The sequence below is a fragment of the Microtus ochrogaster genome, chromosome X, assembly GCF_000317375.1.
Source record: "Microtus ochrogaster isolate Prairie Vole_2 chromosome X, MicOch1.0, whole genome shotgun sequence".
NCBI classification, from domain to species: domain Eukaryota; kingdom Metazoa; phylum Chordata; class Mammalia; order Rodentia; family Cricetidae; genus Microtus; species Microtus ochrogaster.
The window spans coordinates 47,122,480-47,141,771 of NC_022026.1; the positions used below are offsets into that span (position 1 = coordinate 47,122,480).

Genomic DNA, 19,292 nt, shown 5'->3' on the forward strand with positions numbered 1-19,292 from the left:
TTAGGGTTCAATGCAGAAGACTCCAAATCTGACTAATGCTTGGGTGGAGGGTCCTTGTGGGTGGGCTGCTCTTGGGTTTCTGGGATTTTTTTGAGGCTAAACTGTACTGGGCCTGAGAGGTGCCAGAGAGGATTGCTCTTTCCCCTACTTCCTGTGAGGTAGGCTAAGTCCTAGGAAAGCCAAGGAGCAAAACATAAGAGACATGCCATCGCTTCTGGTGACAGCATAGATAGCACTGTCTCAGATGTCCTTTGGTAAGCTGCAAGGGTCTTTCCACTGGTGTATGTAAGTGAACCATCAATATGACTTCCTGAAATGTTTTCTCAATCTGTGTGCAGTTTAAACCAAGGCAGACTTGGCTGCCAGCGATGTGTGGATTATTCCACTTTCTACTAAAACAGAGAGTCTCATTGGCCTTTCCATTAGCATGATCTCAGTGTCCTGGCAGTGCTCAGAATGTTTCACTCATTCTAATAATGTATTCTACTAATAGTAAAGCTATAGATTATGTTTTAATATACTCAAATCTGAAACTCTCTATGAAACTGATTCCCTGCAGTGAGTTCATCAGATAAAAATTCCCTCCTCCATACTTCAATCCAAATTCTGAGATAAATTCATAGTGACTCATCTCTAGGGTAAGAGTAGCCATGGGGGATGATGTTATGAAAATTTCACTTGGTTATAGGATTAGGAACTAGAAGACTCTACTATGGCTGCAAGATGATTAAAATAATCTGGAGAGCTGTTTCAGGATCTTTCCCTTGCAAGAACTGAGAATGAGCTAATCTTTGTGCCTCAGTTTCCTTATCTTTAAAGTAATGCCAATATGTGCCCCCATGGGATTGTAACACTTTGGGTAGTTGAAAACATCTGGCAAATGTCACCCTGTCTAGCCCAGGCACCTTAATATACATCCAAGGCTCATATTTTCATGGCTGGGAAGTTTCAGGAGCTGCCCTGATATTATGTTCTTGAGTGATGCGGGGAAAGCTCCATGACTTCTTGATGTTAGTGGAAAGTTCTGTAATTCTTTCTAGAAAGATTTTCAGAAGCCTTCCAGAGTGAGCAGACTCTAGCTTAGTCTGTCATAGTATCCATTTGTTAACAAGCCCTCTATTTTTATTTTCTTTTGCTCCGTCTCACTTTGCCCACAGGTAAATAAAATACATTCTCAAGTTCCCATCTCAGAGTTGTTCTAGAGAGATTCTGAGTGTAGGCAGCAATCTTTTAACATCCTCATTGAAGACTTGTATTTCTTGATGAAAATATTTTGGTTTGGTAAATGTCTTGGAGAAAACCCTGTGGTATGTCTAGATAAATCTAATAGTTGTACCAAAAAATAGCTAAGGGGTATTAGAGAGTGGACCCAATGGTTAAGAACGCGACTACTGTTCCAGAGGACCTAGATTCAGTTTCCAGCACCTTCATGGATGCTCATAACCAGTTGCAACTCTAGATCCAGGAGATCCAGCATTCTCTTCTGGCCTCCATGGACATTGCATGTGTGTGGTTCACAAACCTATATGCAGACAAAACACACATAGAAAAAATAGCTGAGCAGACATAACTTGCATTCATTGCCTAATTCCACTGTCTTTTCAGAATTGGTTTACACAACTGAATTTTTGTTTTGTTTTGTTTTCATACAGGATCTTACTGTTTAGTTTACACTAGCATCAAAATCACTATGTAGTCCCAGGCTGGTCTTGAACTTGTGGAGGAATCCTCCTACATTAGCCTCTCAAGTGCTGCAGTTACAGGTGTGAGCTAGTATACCAAGCTTACACAAATGGCTTTCAGAAATGAACTTTTGAGAAGCAGTTTAAATTTATCTTATGAAGAATAGAATGTTTCTGTGATCTAAAAATCGGGTGGTGTGATTGTGTCTTTGGTTTATATTGCTGTGGTACAGCATGGTGACAAAGGCAATTTACAGAGGACTTATAATTCCAGAGTAATAAGAAGAGCCCATTACCGTGGTGGTGGAAAAGTGTGGCAGTGGGCAGTCACGGCAACCGGAGCAGCAAACTGAGAGCTGGCAGCTCACTACTTAAACCACAAGCAGGAAACAGAGCAAACTGAAATGGCACAAGCGCTTAAGCTCTCAAAATCTGCCCTTAATGATATACTTCTTCCAGCAAGGCATACTTCTATGTCTGTCCAAACAGGGCTACCAACTGAGGATTACGTATCCAAATGCCTGGAAATATGGGGGACAATTCATTCAAACCACCATCTACTTAATTTTTTTCTATGTTAGTTCATTCTTACAGAAAAGTACAAAAGTTTTTCTGAATTATGTATAATTTTATTATGTTCTGTATTCTAGAAAATAGTAAAAAAATTACAAACCAGAAATGCCTTAAGTAGAGACAAAACCTCCCAGAGGAGTCCACTGAAGGGAACTTGTCTGAGTTTTTTCACTGTTCTTGTCTTTAGACATCCTTTTAGATAAACAGGATCAGACTACATTTGCCGTTCTGTGTCCTTTCCTTTCCAATTAGCCATTTGTCTATTTCATAGTGAAGAACTGTATCGCTCTTTTTAATGCATACATGATATGGATGCACCATAGTTGATGACGTATTGATGGAGAATTTCCCCTCAATAGACACAAACCTCCCTCTCTTCTTCCACAATCTTACCTTGCTCTTAAGTTTCAAACAAGGAAAAAGTTATCAGTGATTCCAAATCCACACTTTTGTTTCCTCATCTGATTATTTTCTTTTGCTAAATCCTAAATTTAGGAGTTTTGAGATCAACGACTATAGATGTTTACTTTTTGTTTGTTTGTTTGTTTGTTTTTTGAGACGGTGATTCTCTGTGTTGCCCTGGCTGACATGGAACTTGCTCTGTAGAAAAGGCTGGCCTCAAAACTCAGAGATCTGCCTGCCTCTGCCTTCTGAGTGCTGGGATTAAGGTGTGCACCACCACCTGGCTAGCTGTAAATGTATGATGCTAGACAGCTGCAGCAAACCTGTTGGCTTACTTCATTTCTAGCATTATCTGAGAGTAATCCCTTACACCAATCACCATCATGGCTCAGTCTTCATCTTTTTGGAGCTAGGCAAAAACTTTCCTGATTCCTTAGAAGGACAAGCATCCTTTCATACTGTTATTGACCATCATTTCTTCCTTCATGACTCTTCTGCTCACAAGGTTCACCCAGCTTCTGTTGACTAATCACAGATACCGCTTATTGGTATTTTTCCATCTTGTCTGAGAACTTCTATACTTCTCTTATCCAAGGCATGTAAGAATGTCAGTAGCTACAAGCTACTGTGATTTGCTGCTCTGCTACGTCCTTATCACTTCAGTCTCTCCTTCTGCTAATTTTGTTCCTTAAGACGAAGTCTATCTGGGAGGCTCTGACTATAAAACCAGGACTAAGGATATGGGAAAGTGGGTAAGATGACTTGAGATGAAACAAGATATTGATGAGTTAAAAAACAAAGTTAAAGCAAAGCCTCTTTTAAAGAAAGCAGTGTGTGTTGCCAAGGTGCTGAGAGATGGTAACTTAAAATGAAATGACAATGTGGAAAAGAAATTAGATGAAAGGAAGAGAGAGAAGGCATAGCAGCAAAGAGCACTGGCTGCTCTGTTCAGGACCCAGCACCCACATGGTTGCTCATGTGACTCCAATTCTAGAGGATCTAACATCCTCTTTGGACTTCCATGGACACTAGGCGTGCATTTGGTGCACATATGGACATGCAGGCACAATACACATATACATAAAATCATGTAAATAAATCTAAAAATGAAGAAGACAGGAGTAGTGGTATACTACTTTAATACTAATTCTTGAGAGGCAGAAGCAGGTATTTCTCCATGAGTTCAAGATCATAGTGGTCTACAAAGCCAATTCAAGCTCATCCAGGTTTACAGTGAGACTATTTCTCAAACAACCACTACCATGAAAAAAAAGGAAAGTAGAAAGAAATTGGATGGAAAGAAGCAAGAGTGCAAGAGGAAATGAAGAGGAAGTTGAGAAAATTAGATAAGAGTAATGTTAATATCCACCAAGAAACAACAGTCTGCAGGCATGGTGTCACACACCTTCAATCCCAGCACTAAGCCATTTTGGAAGCAGAGGCAGGTGGATCTCTGGGAGTTTGAGGCCAGCCTGGTATACAGAGCGAGTTCCAGGACAGCCAGGGCTCTGTTTCGCAGAGAAACACTATCTCAAAACTCCCATTCCCCCTCAAAGAAGCAGCAATCAATAAAAATGAACAAGGGCAAGTTTGCAAAGTCAGGAGTTGCATTTTGCAACTTTGAGAGTTGCAAAGAAAGTGAGGATGTATAATTTATAGGATCCCAGGGCTGTAGGAACAAACATCAAATTAAGTGTGGACTTTCTTTGGAGAAGATGATATAACCTGATCGTATAATTTCTTAGAACTAATCCTGGTCTTGAAGCCATCTTCTCACCAGACTTCCACAGCTGCCATGTTTGAGAGATGATAGAAATGTGCAGGAGTGGGCCCATAGGCATGCACACACAAGTACATAAATAAATGTAGTGATTATGCAAGGAAGTCTAAGTCAGCTATGATGCAGATCTACAAAACCTAGAGGTAGTCAACCTGGGGCCTACCGGATGATGCTTTGGCTTTTCACGGTCTATTATTGTAACCATGAAACATCTGTCACTGAAATTCCTGTAAGGAAAATCACATAGGAAGGCCGATTCTTTTTATAATTGAACTGGCTTTTCTCATGGCAATGATACATTTTTTTCCCCATAAAATGTTTTTTTCCCTCTTCTACTGGATGGAACTTCCCCTCCTTCTGTTCTTGACCTCTTCTTCCAAAGCCATGTCTAAGGTTTGCAGCATGAAGTTTCCATGGTGATGGTAAAAAGCTTTAGTTCTGCCTTCACCACAATGGCCCTATCTATTATTGTTATTGAGAATCCACGCAAGAAGCACAGAGAAGGTGAGGAGTTATAGTTGTTCCTTTAAAGATTCAGACTAGTAACTTCTACCACTTCCGCTTTGGCCCAGGGCATGGGAACCGCTCCCATGGATATAGCTGTTTTCTAATGGTGCCTTTTTACTTTAAAAGAGGAGGGTGGATATTGCTGAACAGTTTTTTTCTACCACCACCTATGGCCACATCTATTAAGAGTCACACATTAAAACCATTGTGATGGCTGAACAAAATACTTTCAGCGTGGGTAATGGCTTCTTATGAGTAGCAAATTTCCCACCAGTAATGGTTAGTGTTACAAGCTGTGGAAGGGAGTCTCAGTGAGGGTTTTTCTGGATTAGGTTGAACCGTAGGCATGAGGTGGGAAGGTCCTCTCTACTATGGAGGCAGCATTTCCTGATTGGGCTCCTGGACTGAGTAGAGGTAGACATTGTAGCTCTCTGCCGCTTGACTGCTTGACTGGAATGTGATGTGACCAGTTGTTTCCGACTCCTGCTGCTGCTGTGGCCTCTCTGTTGTGATGGATTGTAACCAGGAACTGGGAGCTAAGGTAAACCCTTTCTCCCTTAAGCTGCTTTTGTCAGAGTGGTTTTTCAAATCACAGCAACAAAAAGAAACTGAGATATTACCTTGCTTCAAAATATTGATAATAATATTCATTCCATAATTAAAATGACAATGCATCCATACCACAAGATCTTATGAATCTGTTCAAAATAAATGTCTACATATTTCTTAGAAAACAGTGGAGAGAAATTGCATGAAAAGAGCACATTGCAGAATATTTGTGCTTGCAAATGAAAATTCCAAGAAGAATACTTTATTTTGAGATAGGGACTCAAAACCTGTAACCCAGGTTTGCCTGCTTCTACCTTCCAAAAACTAAGACTATTCTTCCTGACTCAGGACTACTGGGAAGTGATGGTCACCTCTGGGGAAAGGGACAATATGACTGGGGACAGAATGAGAGACAGTCCTACTTTCATTCATTCTTTTAAATATTGTCTCATCTACACATATTATCTATTATGCTGTAAGGTATTACAGTGGCACATAAAAATCCAGAAGTATATTTGTTGGCTAAATTCACCCATCTCAGCATTACCTACCATTTCAGAGTATCTTTATTACCATCTGCTGCTACCTCCTGGAATGTGGCTGAAATGAAAGAGGCATTCTGGAGCCTTCTTCCAGGTGCTGCTATGTGCTTCAGATTACTTTTCTGTTTCCCTTCAAGACAGGGTAATGGAGGACTTCCGAAAGCCTCCATTGTGACATGTGTGCTCAGATCAGGGCTTTGGCTTCATTTGGGAAGTGAGTGTTGTTTACTTAGGGGTGATCTGGGAGAAATTTGTCCTGGATTTTCTATATATGACTATTTCTCTCTGTAACTTGAGAAACCAGAAACTCCTTGGAAGTAAGCAATACTTCCAAGGCCAGGCTTTTCTCTCAAGTTCTCTGTACATTTGCTCGGCTCTGCCTTGCAGATTGCCTCATGTCTTTTTCCTGTAAGAGTTAGTTGTTTCTCTTTGAAATTTAGTAGAATTTAAAATTTTAGTAGGATTATGGGATTCCTGCCCCGTGTCCAATATTTTAGGCTCGTGACACAAATCTAGTCTAAGCAGTTGTATTTTTCTAAGTTGAAGTATTATTAAGATATAATTCACTCACTGTCTAACTTACCTTTAAAAAAGTATATGGTTCAGTGGCCTTTGTGTATGTATAGAACTATACTATAAATATACATCCACACTCTCTAATTTCAGTGCACTTTCAACACCCCAGAAAGAAATCTTTACCCGTTACCAGTCATTTCTCATTCTACTCTTCCTTCCCTCTAGTTCCTGGTAACCACCAACATACTTTATATTTCTATGGACACACGTGTTCTAAACATTCTGTATTATTAATAGAAAATGCATTCTTTTCTTTTATTTAACTTAAAGTTTTCAATGTTCATCCACACTGTAATTTTTATTGTTTATCTCTTGATGACCTTTTGGGTTGTTTCTACTTTTTGATAATTCTGGATAGTTCTTTGGTCATTCAGGTCCAAGTTTTCATGAAAACATGCTTTTGCTTGTCTTGGATATATACACAGGAGTAGAATTTCTGCTTCATATGGCAACATTATACTGAATATTTTGAGAATTTCTTGAACTGTTTTCCAAAGCAGCTTTACCAATTTGCCACTTCACTGGTAGTGCATAAGGATTCCAAACCATTCCAATCCATTACATCCTGAACATATTTGGTATAGCTTTCTTTCTTTAGCTTCTTCATGAATAGGAATCTACTATATGTCATGTTGGAATAAATATCCATAAACCTTCTGCATTTCAAATTTGGGTATTTTCCTTTTATTATTGATTTGTAAGTTTTATGAATATATTCTATAATTTTATTTTCTGATCTTTCATATACAAATATTTTCTATCATTCTGTGGGTTTGTCTTTTGAACTTTTTCTTCTTTTAATTGAAAATAGATTTTTTTCATCAAACAATACATCCAGACCATAGCCTTCCCTCTCTCTATTCCTCTTAGTCCCCAACCTACCCTCTCCCTCAGATCTGTTCCCCCTGTTTCCCTTCAGAAATGAGCAAGCCTCCAAGAGACAACACACATGGAAAAAAAAACAAGATTCAGTAAGACAAAGCAAAAGCCCTCATTGAGGATCGACAACGCAATCCAATAGGAGGAAAAGATTTCCAAGAGCACACAAAAGACTCAGAGACACACAAGGTCTCACTTTTAGTAGTCCCACAGAAACACCAGTAGTTATATCACACAGAGAGCACCCGGTGCAGATCCATGCAGGCCCTGTACGTGCTGCTTCAGTCCCTGTGAACCTAGATGAGTCCTACTTAGTTGATCCAGTGGGCCACGTTCTCCTGGTGTCCTATATACCTTCTATTTCTTACAGTCTTTCCTCCCACTCTTCCATGGGGCTCCCCGAGCTGGCGGGGGGCAGGGACATGACCAGATGGAGATCTACAATTTAGACTCTCTCTCTGCATAATGTCTAACTGTTGGTCTTTGTACCTGATCCCATTTTGCTGCTGGAGGAAGCCTCTGTGATGATGACTGGGCAAGGCACCAATCTGAGTATAGCAGAATATCAGTAGAAATTATTTCATTTGAATTCTTTTGCCAGTAGTGTTTGGTTCTACCATAGGTCTCTGGGGTATCTAGTCTGGGGTTCCTGGCCATCCAGTCTGGGTTGGGCATGAGCTCATTGTGGTGTGGGTCTCAAGTTAAACCAGACATTGATTGGCCACTCCAAGTTTTCAGCCACAATTGCCCCAGCACATCTCTCCAGCTTTTTAAAAACTTTTTTTAAAGATTGTGATTTAATTACATTTCTCTCTTCTCTTTTCTCCCTCTAAGCCATCCCATATACCCCTCCCTACTCTCCTTCTAATTCATAGCTCTTGTAGAATGTTTTGGTTTCAGGAATTACAAGATCCTCTACCTTATTCTTTTTTTAGGATTTTTTTTTATTATTCTGATTCTCTAGCATTCCCATATGAAGTTTAGGATTATCTTGTCAGTTCCTGCAAAAAAAATATGATTGGTGTTTTGTTAGGAACTTCATTAATTTTTAGATTAAGTTTGGTTAGTAATATTGTCTTAATAATACTGCCTTCTACTCCCCAAACACAGACTGGCTTTTTGTTTAAATTGCTTTTTAAATTTAAATTTCTTTCAATAGTGTCTTTTTTAATTTTAATTTTTTAAAAGAAAACAAGCTATCTTGTTTCATTTTACATTCCAATCCCGGTTCCCACTCCCTCCCATCCTCCTCTGCTCCACTTACCCCCACCCCATCCCCCATCCACTCCACAGAGAGGGTAAGGCACACTGCTTTGGGGAAGGTCAAGGCCCTCCCTACTATATCTAGGCTGAGCAAGGTATCCATCCAAAGAGAATTCCAAAAAAGCTAGTACAGGCAATAGGGATAAATCCTGGTGCCACTGTTAGTGGCCCTTCAGTCTGCCCCAGCCATACAACTGTCACTCGCATTCTGAACACCTAGTTTGATCCTATGCTTGTTCCTTCCCAGTCCAGCTGGAATTGGTGAGCTCCCATTAGCTCAGGTGAACTGTTTCAGTGGGTGTATCCATCATAGTCTTGATCTCTTTGTTCATATTCTCACTCCTCCCACTTTCAACTGGACTTTGGGAGCTCAGTCCAGTGCTTTGCTGTCATCTTTGTGCTATCCTGGGAATTTCTCTAATGCCAGGTTTCTTGCTAGCCCCATAATGGCTCCCTCAATCAAGATATCTCTTTCCTTGCTCTCTTCTCTATCCTCCCTCCATTTTGACTATCCCATTCCCATAAGTTCTTCTCCCCCTCCCCTTCTCCACTCCTCTTCCCCTTCTGCTCTCCCTATTCCCCCAACTGCCATGTTCCCAATTTTATCAGGCAAACTTGTCTGTTTCAACTTTCCAGATGGATCTATGTATGTTTTTCTTAGGGTTCATCTTGTTACTTAGCTTCTCTGGGATCATGTACTATAGGCTTGTTATCTTTTGCTTTACATCCAGTATCCACTTATGAGTGAGTATATACCATGTTCATCTTTCTGGGTCTGGGTATCAACCTACCTTAGGACCCAGCAATACCACTCTTGGGCATATACCCAAAATATGCTCAATCATACTACAAGGACATTTGCTCAACTATTTTCATAGCAGCATTATTTGTAATAACCAGAATGTGGAAACAACCTAGATGAATGAAGGAAGTGTGGCACATCTACACATTAGAGTACTACTCAGTGGTAAAAAACAATGACATCTTGAAATTTGCATGCAAATGGATGGAACTGAGTGAGATAACCCAGATCCAGAAGGATGAACATGGTATGTACTTGCTCATTAAGTCAATAGTGTCTTTTTTTTTTGAGACAATGTTTCTCTGTGTAGCCTGGCTGTCCTGGAACTTACTCTTGTAAACCAGGCTGGCCTTGATCTCACAGATCTCTTTAATCCTGAGTGCTGGGATTAAAGGCATGTGCCACTTCCTCCCGGCTTTAGTAGTGTCTTTTATTTTATAAGCACACAGATCTTATATTGTTAAATTTATTTCTAGAAACTTTGTTCTTTTTGATTCATTCTATTCTAAATAAACTTTACAAGGAAAATTCATTTTCAAAGCCTTCAACTAATAATGTATAGAAATACAGTTGACAAGTTTTTTTTATCATGAATTTTGTAACTCACTGAATTTTTGTCTGGACACATCTTATGAAGTTAACATAGTGAGGTGGGTCACGTGCTTATTATTGGCTCCTAAAAGCTTAGCTAATAATCTTTTAGCTACTGACAATTTAAAGATGAAACTTTTTTTTATCATCTTTTAGTGTTTGGAAGACACCAGTAGGATCATTATTGACTGTTAGATTATTTCAGCTTAAATTTTTCTCTTGTGTATGAAATAATTGCTCTAGGATCATTTATCAAGTAATATATACTTTATCTATGAAGTGGGCATTTTGTCTGAAGTCAGACTTCCCTATTTATATTTCTGGGTTTTTCACTTCACCACTGCCTACCACCAGATATAATAGTTATGAATGACAAGAATTTGTGTCACCATACAGAGGACACATTTAAAGCATTTTGTGTACATTATCTTCAAATTTATAGTAACCCTGCAAGAGAGGTACTGTTTCCTCCTCATTTTACAGATATAGATACAAGTGCAAGTTTGTTTGTCAAAGGCCGATGAGCCAGTAGCAGTTAAAACTAGGATCTTAACTATATGCTCTAATGCCAGGGGCCCTGTTTTGCAGTAGCAAAGGGGGCCCTATTTCTCTTCTGTCTTCTCTGCTTGCCTTCCCCATTTCATCTGCTCAATCAAATATTTCGTAGGAGTGTTTGCTGAGCTCCCTGTGATGGAAGTAGTACAGGAGACATCAAGCTGTTCCTTCTTTTCCTCATTCACCTCACATTGCTTTCCCAGCCCTTCGCCGAGACTCAGGCCTTTGACTGTCAGTGACCCACCTGTTTTGAAGAGCTAAGGGGTCCCTTCTAGTTTTCCAGATTGGCATTCTTGCTTTTGGAGCTGATCTTACTTGTCTTAGAGGATTTGCTCTAAGAACTAACACAGCCGGAATTTATATTGACAGAGCATTAATCAACCTTTTTGAGGGTTTCAGTACTTGAGAGATTATAAAACGTGTTGGCTGCAGCCTAGTGTTCCTTTGGCATGAGATTTGAAGTCTAGAAGTTCATGTAAACAACAAGAAGTACATTTGGACATTGGCCTAGATGAAACTTTTCAGAGGTAGGAGAATAGTCCAGGTTGTTTCTGAGCTGAGCTGTGCCAGGACTCAGCATGAACATAGAGATGAAAGCAGTCTTTGCAGAGTATGGGCCAGTGCACTGTCTGTCCTTGGATTCTTTTGCCTTTTCTCATTCCCATCTGTCTTTATTTAGAAGATCGTTTCTTCTCCAACAAATTCTGTGCACCTTTCTCTATTAACAAAGTGCTCCAGTTTGGGCCTGTAGAAGGTAAAAGCCTGGGGATTTAACAGTCTTTGCCAAGACAGGGGTTAAGGCGGTGCTGCTGCTGAGCAGGGTGTATTCTCTTTGTCTACTCTCAGGTTTTATGGAGATTCCTGGCTGGTGAATACTTTTAGGAGGGCTTGTATGGGAGGAACAGGACCATAATCTCTGGAGAATAGTTAAGAGTGAGCACCCTTTTGAAAATGTGCTTAAAAACTCATTTCAGTAGTAGACAAATTCTTTCTTGGATGTACAATTTAAACATGAGCCTGTTTCTCCTCCTTTTTTTTGTTTCTGTTTTGTTTTTCTCCTGAGACGAGGTTTTCTATGTAGCTCTGACTGTCCTAGAATTCACTCTGTAGATCAGGCTGATCTCGAACTCAGAGATCGCCTCTGCCTTCCAAGTGCTGGGGTTAAATGCATGTGCCACTGCCACCCAGATCCATTTCTTGACCTCATCCCCCACCAAGTGCCATGTGCCACCTTACCTCAGGCCACTGACATTTGGTAGTACATTTGTGAATGTATATGTGTCTATATGAAATTGACTTCAGGGTTTATGTCTTTAAAATACTTGAGACCCTATTATGAATGTTTTCTTTATCACTTTTTCATGATAATGTTATTTCCTAAAGATATACCCATGTCTATACTGATAGTTTTGGTTTTTCTTTTATACATATATCCTGTACACTGGCTACTTTATTTAAAAACTATATTATGGAAAATTTCAAATTTAGTGAACCCTTTCCATATACTATTTTGCTACAATCCTAAGTATAAATATTATGTAATCCCTATAAGACTTTGTGTATGTGTGAGAGAGAGCTTTTATTTTTATTATTATTTGTTGGTTGTTGAATTATTTAAAAATTTTTGTTTATATACAAATTAATGTGTTTCACTGACTTTTTGTCTATGCAAATCACTGTAATTTACTCATATTCACCCCTACCACATTCTTTTGTCATTCCTCTCCTCCCTCTAGTTCCCTCGATTCCCCTTCTAATTAATAAAATCAGCAATAGTTTATAAATATCATTTATTATTCATCCAGTTTTCTGATTTCTCCCAAGTATGTCTTTTTGTAGTGGCTTGTTCAAATCAAGATTCAAACTTATGACTACATGTGCATTTATTCTTGTTTTGATAATCTATCCCTTAATTTGTAGGTTTCTTCCTTATCATTTTTCCTTTATACTTGTTTATTCATTCATTCATTCATTCATTCATTCATTCATCATGCAATCATTCATTCATAAAAAGTCACTTATCCTCTTGACTTCCACTTTCAGGGTTTTGGCTGTTTGCTTCTTCTTCCATCTGCTTTATTTCCTATGAACTAGTAGGTATATTTAGGCTTGATTAGAATCAGATTTGTTTAACAAGAATATTTACTAGTGATGCTGTGTATTTCTCCTGTTCCATATTAGGAGATTCTTGATATTTAATGCCTTTCTAATTGGGATTGTTTGCCTCATTAATTAGTTCTTATAGTATTAGCCTGATTTATGTAATGTGATAGCGATCCCCATCAAGTTTTCAAATAATAATTTTATCATCCATTGATCATTGCCGTCTACATGTAACAATATACTGGTAAATATTTAAAACCTGTCATTTGCCAAATTTTATAGTGTAAACACTCCTGCCCTGGATGCTTTCATGCCTAATGATGTGTCACTGAATATGGGGCTATGAACAGGTGCACACAGCAGGCCCTCAGAAGCTTGCATGAGCACTTTCCAGAAAACTGCTGCTCAGGCCACTATCTCACTGGTCATTTCAAAACTATGGTAATACATTTTATTAATCTGACCTTTGTTAATTAATGTTGTTCATTTAGCTATTTTTATTGTTGAACATTAAGCTCATGACTAAAGTTTGTGAGCCAAAGGAAACCACAATGCAATGTAATTTTGGTATATGTAGGAGCTTATAGAATTTTCTGAAAATTGTTATAACCTTTAGTGTTGGTTGTCAGGGAGAGTGTTGTATTTATTCTATCAGTATTTAATGAGTGCTTACTGCATGCTTGGCATTGTCAGAATCCCAAGAGGAATATGGATATGACTCTCACTCTTCCAGTTAATATCATGTGATATGTGATTGAGAGAAGGATACTGAATGTGGGCACTTGCAAGTGAGAATGATCAGTAAATGTGTAGGCAGAGAGAATGCAGGGCTGTTGAAGTAGATGGCAAAACACTGATACTATTTTTGAAGTCAAATCCTATTGGTTCTTGTTGATGCCTGCATTTGCTCATTTCCCATTGCTAGTTGCCCAGGAGGCTACTATAGTAGTTTCTACTCTTGTCTGTTCTCCAGGAGCTATAGGATTAATATTTTTTCAAGTATATCTATGAGGTTGCTTTTCTCCATACAACTTTCAAGACCTGTTATGTCAATACCTAATTCCTGTTACTACTAAAATTGAAGTCACAATAATATACAAATTCAATGTAACCAAAGGTATGGGACACTATGAAAACAGTGCTAAGAGGAAAGTTCATAGCACTATGCATACATAAAGAAAGTGGAGAAATCTCATGCTAGTGAATTAACAGCAAATCTGAAAGCTCTAAAACAAAGAGAAACAGACTCACCCAAGAAGTAGATGACAGGAAATAATCAAATTGAGGGCTGATATCAATAAAACAGAAACAAAGAAACAATACAAATAATCAATGAAACATAGAGCTGGTTCTTTGAGAAAATCAACAAGATAGACAAACCCTTATCCAAACTAATCAAAAGGCAGAGAGAGAATATTCAAATTAACAAAATCAGAAATGAAAAGGGGAAATAACAACAGACAAGGAGGAAATCCAGAGCATCATTAGTTCTTACTACAAAAATCTGTACTCCACAAAATTGTAAATGTAAAAAGAAATGGACAATTTTCTGGATAGGTACCACATACCAAAATTTAATCAATACCAAGTGAACAATTTAAATATAACCTATAACAGAAGCAGTCATCAAAAGCCTCCCAACCAAAAAAAGCCAAGGGCCAAATGGTTTCAGTGAAGGATTCTACCAGAACTTCAAAGAAGAGCTAATACCTATACTCCTGAAAGTGTTTCACAAAATAGAAACAAAGGAACATTGCCAAATACTTTTTATGAGGCTACAGTTACCCTGATGCCGAAACCACACAAAGATTCAACCAAGAAAGAGAATTACAGACCAATCTCCCTTATGAACATTGATACAAAAACACTCAATAAAATACTGGCAAACTGAATCTAAGAACACAACAAAAAATCATCTACTATGGTCATGTCAGCTTCATCCTAGAGATTCAGGGATGGTTCAACATATGATAATCTATTAATGTAATCCACCATATAAATAAACTGAATGAAAAAACATTAGATGCTGACAAAAGCATTTGATAAAATCTAATAAGCCTTCATGGTAAAGGTCTTGGAGAGATCAGGGATACAAAAAACATAACTAAACATAATAAAAGCAATATACAGCAAGCTGACAGCCAACATAAAATTAAATGGAGAGAAACTCAAAGCACTTTCACTGAAATTAGAAACAAGACAAGATTGTCCAGTCTCTCCATATCTATTCAACATAGTTCTTGACATTCTAGCTATGACAACAAAAGGAGATCAAGAAGATACAAATTCGAAAGGAAGAGGCCAAAGTTTTACTATTTGCAGATGATATGATAGTGTACATAAGTGACCCCAAAAACTCTACAAAGGAACTCCTACAGCTGATCAATACCTTCAGCAATGTGGCAGGATAGAATATCAACTTAGAAAAATCAGCAGCACTTCTATATGCAAATGATGAAGAAGCTGAGAGGGAAATCAGAGAAACATCACCTTTTACAATAGACACAAATAACAAAATATCTTTGGGGTAACACTAATCAAAGAAGTGAAAGACCTGTTCAAAAAGAACCTCAAGTCTTTGAAGAAAGAGGTTGAAGAAGATACCAGAAAATGGAAAGATCCCTCATACTCTTGGATAGGTAGGATCAACATAATAAAAATTAACAATCCTACAAAAAACAGTCTATATAAATTCAACACAATCCCCATCAACATTCAACACAATTCTTCACAGACCTTGAAAGAATAATACTCAACTCCATATGGAAAAACAAAACAAAATAAAAACCCCAGGATATCCAATACAATCCTGTACAATAAAGGAACAAGCTCTTTTATAGAGCTACATTAATTAAAATAGCCCAATATTAGCATAAAAACAGACAGATTGACCAGTGGAATTGAATTGAAGAACTGGATATTAATCTACACACCTATGAACACCTAATTTTTGACAAAGAAGCTAAAATTATACAATGTAAAAATTGGAAACATCTTCACCAAATGATGCTGGCATAACTGATGTCAACATGTAGAAGAATGAAAATAGATCCGTATCGATCACCATGCACAAAACTCAAGTCCAACATGAATCTAGCCACCCTGAACCTCATAGAAGAGAATGTGGGAAATACACTTGAGTACATTGGCCGAGGAGACAACTTCCTAAATGTAACTCCAGTAGCACAGATACTGAGAGAAACAATTAATAAATGGGACTTCCTGAAATTGAGAAGCTTCTGTAAAGCAAAAGTCACAGTCAATAAGGCAAAAAGGCAGCCTACTGAATGGGAAGAGTTCTTTCACCAATCCCACATCTGACAGAGACCTGATCTCCAAAACGTATAAAGAACTCAAGAAATTAGACATCAAAATACCAAATTATCTAATTAAAAATGGGGTATAGATCTAAACAGGAAATTCTCAACAGAAGAATCTTAAATGGTCAAAAGACACTTAAGGAAATGTTCAACATCCTTAATCATCAGGGAAATGCAAATCAAAATGATTCTGAGATATCTTACACCTGTCAGAATGGCTAAGATCAAAAACACCAATGATAGTTTATTCTGGAGAGGATGTGAAATAAGGGGAACATTCCTCTATTGCTGATGGGAGTACAAACTTACACAACCACTCTGGAAATGAATATGACGGTTTCTCAAAAAATTGGTAGTTAACTTACTTCAATACCCAGCCAATAGTTGGACATATACCCAAAGGATGCTCAATCATACTACAAGGACATTTGTTCAACTATGTTCAGTACAGCATTATTTGTAATAGCCAGAACCTGGAATCAACCTACATGCCCCTCAACCAAAGAATGGCTAAAAAAAGTGTGGTACATTTACACAATGGAGTACTGCTCAGTGGTAAAAAAAATGACATATTGAAATCTGCATGCAAATGGATGGAACTAGGAAAAACACATTCTGAGTGAGTTAGCCCATGCCCAGAAATATGAACATGGTATGTACTCACTCATAAGTGGATACTAGCTGTAAAGCAAAGGATAATGAGCCTATAGTCCACAACTGCAGAGAAGCTAGGAGAGCCCTAATAAAAACATATATAGATCTTCTAGGAAGGAGAAATAAACAAGATATCCTGAGAAAATTGGGACCATGAAGATGGAAGTCATAAAATAATCCCATATCAATTAGAAATTATGAATAAAAGGCTATTTATTTAAGGAAAAACTTACAGATCACTGTCCTAGATAACAGTTCTCTGCATGAACAGGAACAAAGTCTAGCAGCCAGAAGTGGGAGCTGGAAGCAAGAGAGCAGCTGCTTTTAGAGTATCAGAGACCATGCCCAAGTGGACTGATATCTTAAAGGCTATTGGCTGAAGGAATGGAATGGGCTCCCACAGCACCTTCCCCTTTAGTTTAAATAAGAGAGTTCTAAATCCAATACAAAACTATATACACAAGAACAGATATCAAGTATAATTAGAATTACAACCAGCATAACCAATATTAAGCAAGGAACATATGCTAAATGTTTTAATAAACATTCTATCCTATGGAATCTAAGTCTTGTATAGGAAATGGCTTGGTTAGATCATAAGAGTACAGTAACTATGACTAATCTTCAACTCCATCGAAGGCTGAGAAAGGAGATAATATTACTTGAACAGGCAGAAAGTACAATCAAGCAGCTTCGAAAGCAAGCAATATATGATGGAGACAATTAGCTACCTGATCAATCACCCAAAGTCTCATTTTGCAACATTGAAGCAACCAACTTTGGCTAAGGCCTAGTGTAACTGACAGATGATTTTCAGAGGCAGGAAAATTTTCAGAACTCTCTTAGGCAAGATTTGACAGTCTTTTTTCTTGTGTCCTGCTTATTCGTTTTTGGATACAATGTACTTTGTCAGTGGTTGAGTTATGGGAAGTTCCTTGCCCAAAGGCCAGTGGTACCAAGAAGAAAGCAAACTCCAAGTGGAGTGTCTTTGGTGCTCAACACTCTCTCTGAAGTAGATTGATGATGTCAGAAACAATCATCTCTCATGTCAACAGAACCCTAAGTTATTTAAATGCTACCTTCTACAGATTCTTGAAGTGGTTGAAGATTACCTATCTAGACAGAATGCAATCTCTATGTATCTAAAGAACCTAATTGATCTGACTATATGTACAAAAACATGAACAACTATTGACCTATAATATTTAATACCTGTATAACTTAAAGGCTAAAACTTCATGTCAAAATATTAAATAATCTGTAAACAAATGTGCAACAAATGAGGACAATGACCTCAAAATGTAAACAAACTAAGTATTTTGATTAGAGGTGGGATTGATATATAATGGAATATAAAAATATATCCTAAACATTGTATCAATATACAAAATGTCCTAAACAGAGGTAGAAACATGCATATATACAATCTGACAGAATAACTTTGCATAGGTGTACAAATAATGTAAACAAAAATAACAAATATAATTTGAACCTGTATCAATATACAAAAACTATACCAATGTAAATTGTCCATAAATAATAGCTCACAAGTATCCAATATTATTATCCCCTTTTCTTTTTTATTACTTTAATGAATACCAATCCAAATTCCCACTCCCTCCCCTCCTCCCAGTCCCTCCACACACCCTCCCATTCCACCCCCTCTAAGCCTAAGAGAGGGTAAGGCACTTTGCCCTGTGGAAAGTCCAAGGCCCTTTTCACTACATCTAGGCTGAGCAAGCATACATCCAAGGAAAATAGGATCCCAAAAAGCCAGTACATGTAGTAGAGACAAATCCCAGTGCCACTGTCAGTGGCCGCTCAGTCTGCCCCAACTGTCAACCATATTCAGAGGGACTAATTTGATCCTATGCTTGGTCATTCCCAGTCCAGTTGGAGTTGGTGAGCTCCCATTAGCTCAAGCAAACTGTCTCAGTGGATGAACCCCTCATGGTCTTGACCTCTTTACTCATATTCTCACTCCCCTCATACTTCAGCTGGACCTTGGGAGTTCAGTCCAGTGCTCCAATGTGGGTCTCTGCCTCTGTTTCATCTGTTGTTAGACGAAGGTTCTATGGTGATATTTAAGATAATCATCAGTCTGACAACAGGGCAAAGCCAATTCAGGAACCCTCTCCTGTTGCAGGAGGTCCTTCCGCTCCTCCAGCCTATAGCCACTGAGATATCAGCCCATTGGGGCGTGGTCTCTCTCCCTTTAAAAAAGCGGCCACTTCCCTCTCCTCTCTCTCTTCACTTCCTGCTCCACTGGCGACTAGACTCCCTTCCTGGTTGCGCAGAGGGCTGACGGTGATCTGTAAGTTTTTTCCCCTTTAAATAAATACCACCCTATTAATCATAATTCCAAAGTGGTGTGGCAATGTTTATGACTTACGCCTTCAGTTGGCGCCCAACTACAAATGGCGCCCAGACGTGTGGCTAACTGAGTCCACAGAAAGCCTGAGAAAGCTTGGAAAAGAATAGAGTAAAGCATGTTTCTTATGGCAATTTCTTGGG

The 19,292-nt window shown here is 38.4% G+C and overlaps 1 protein-coding gene across 6 annotated transcripts in view; it reads left to right on the plus strand.

Moving 5' to 3' along the window:
- Reps2 (RALBP1 associated Eps domain containing 2) overlaps positions 1-19,292 on the plus strand; it is a 286,698-nt gene that overhangs the window by 162,293 nt on the left and 105,113 nt on the right. The window lies entirely within an intron of this gene.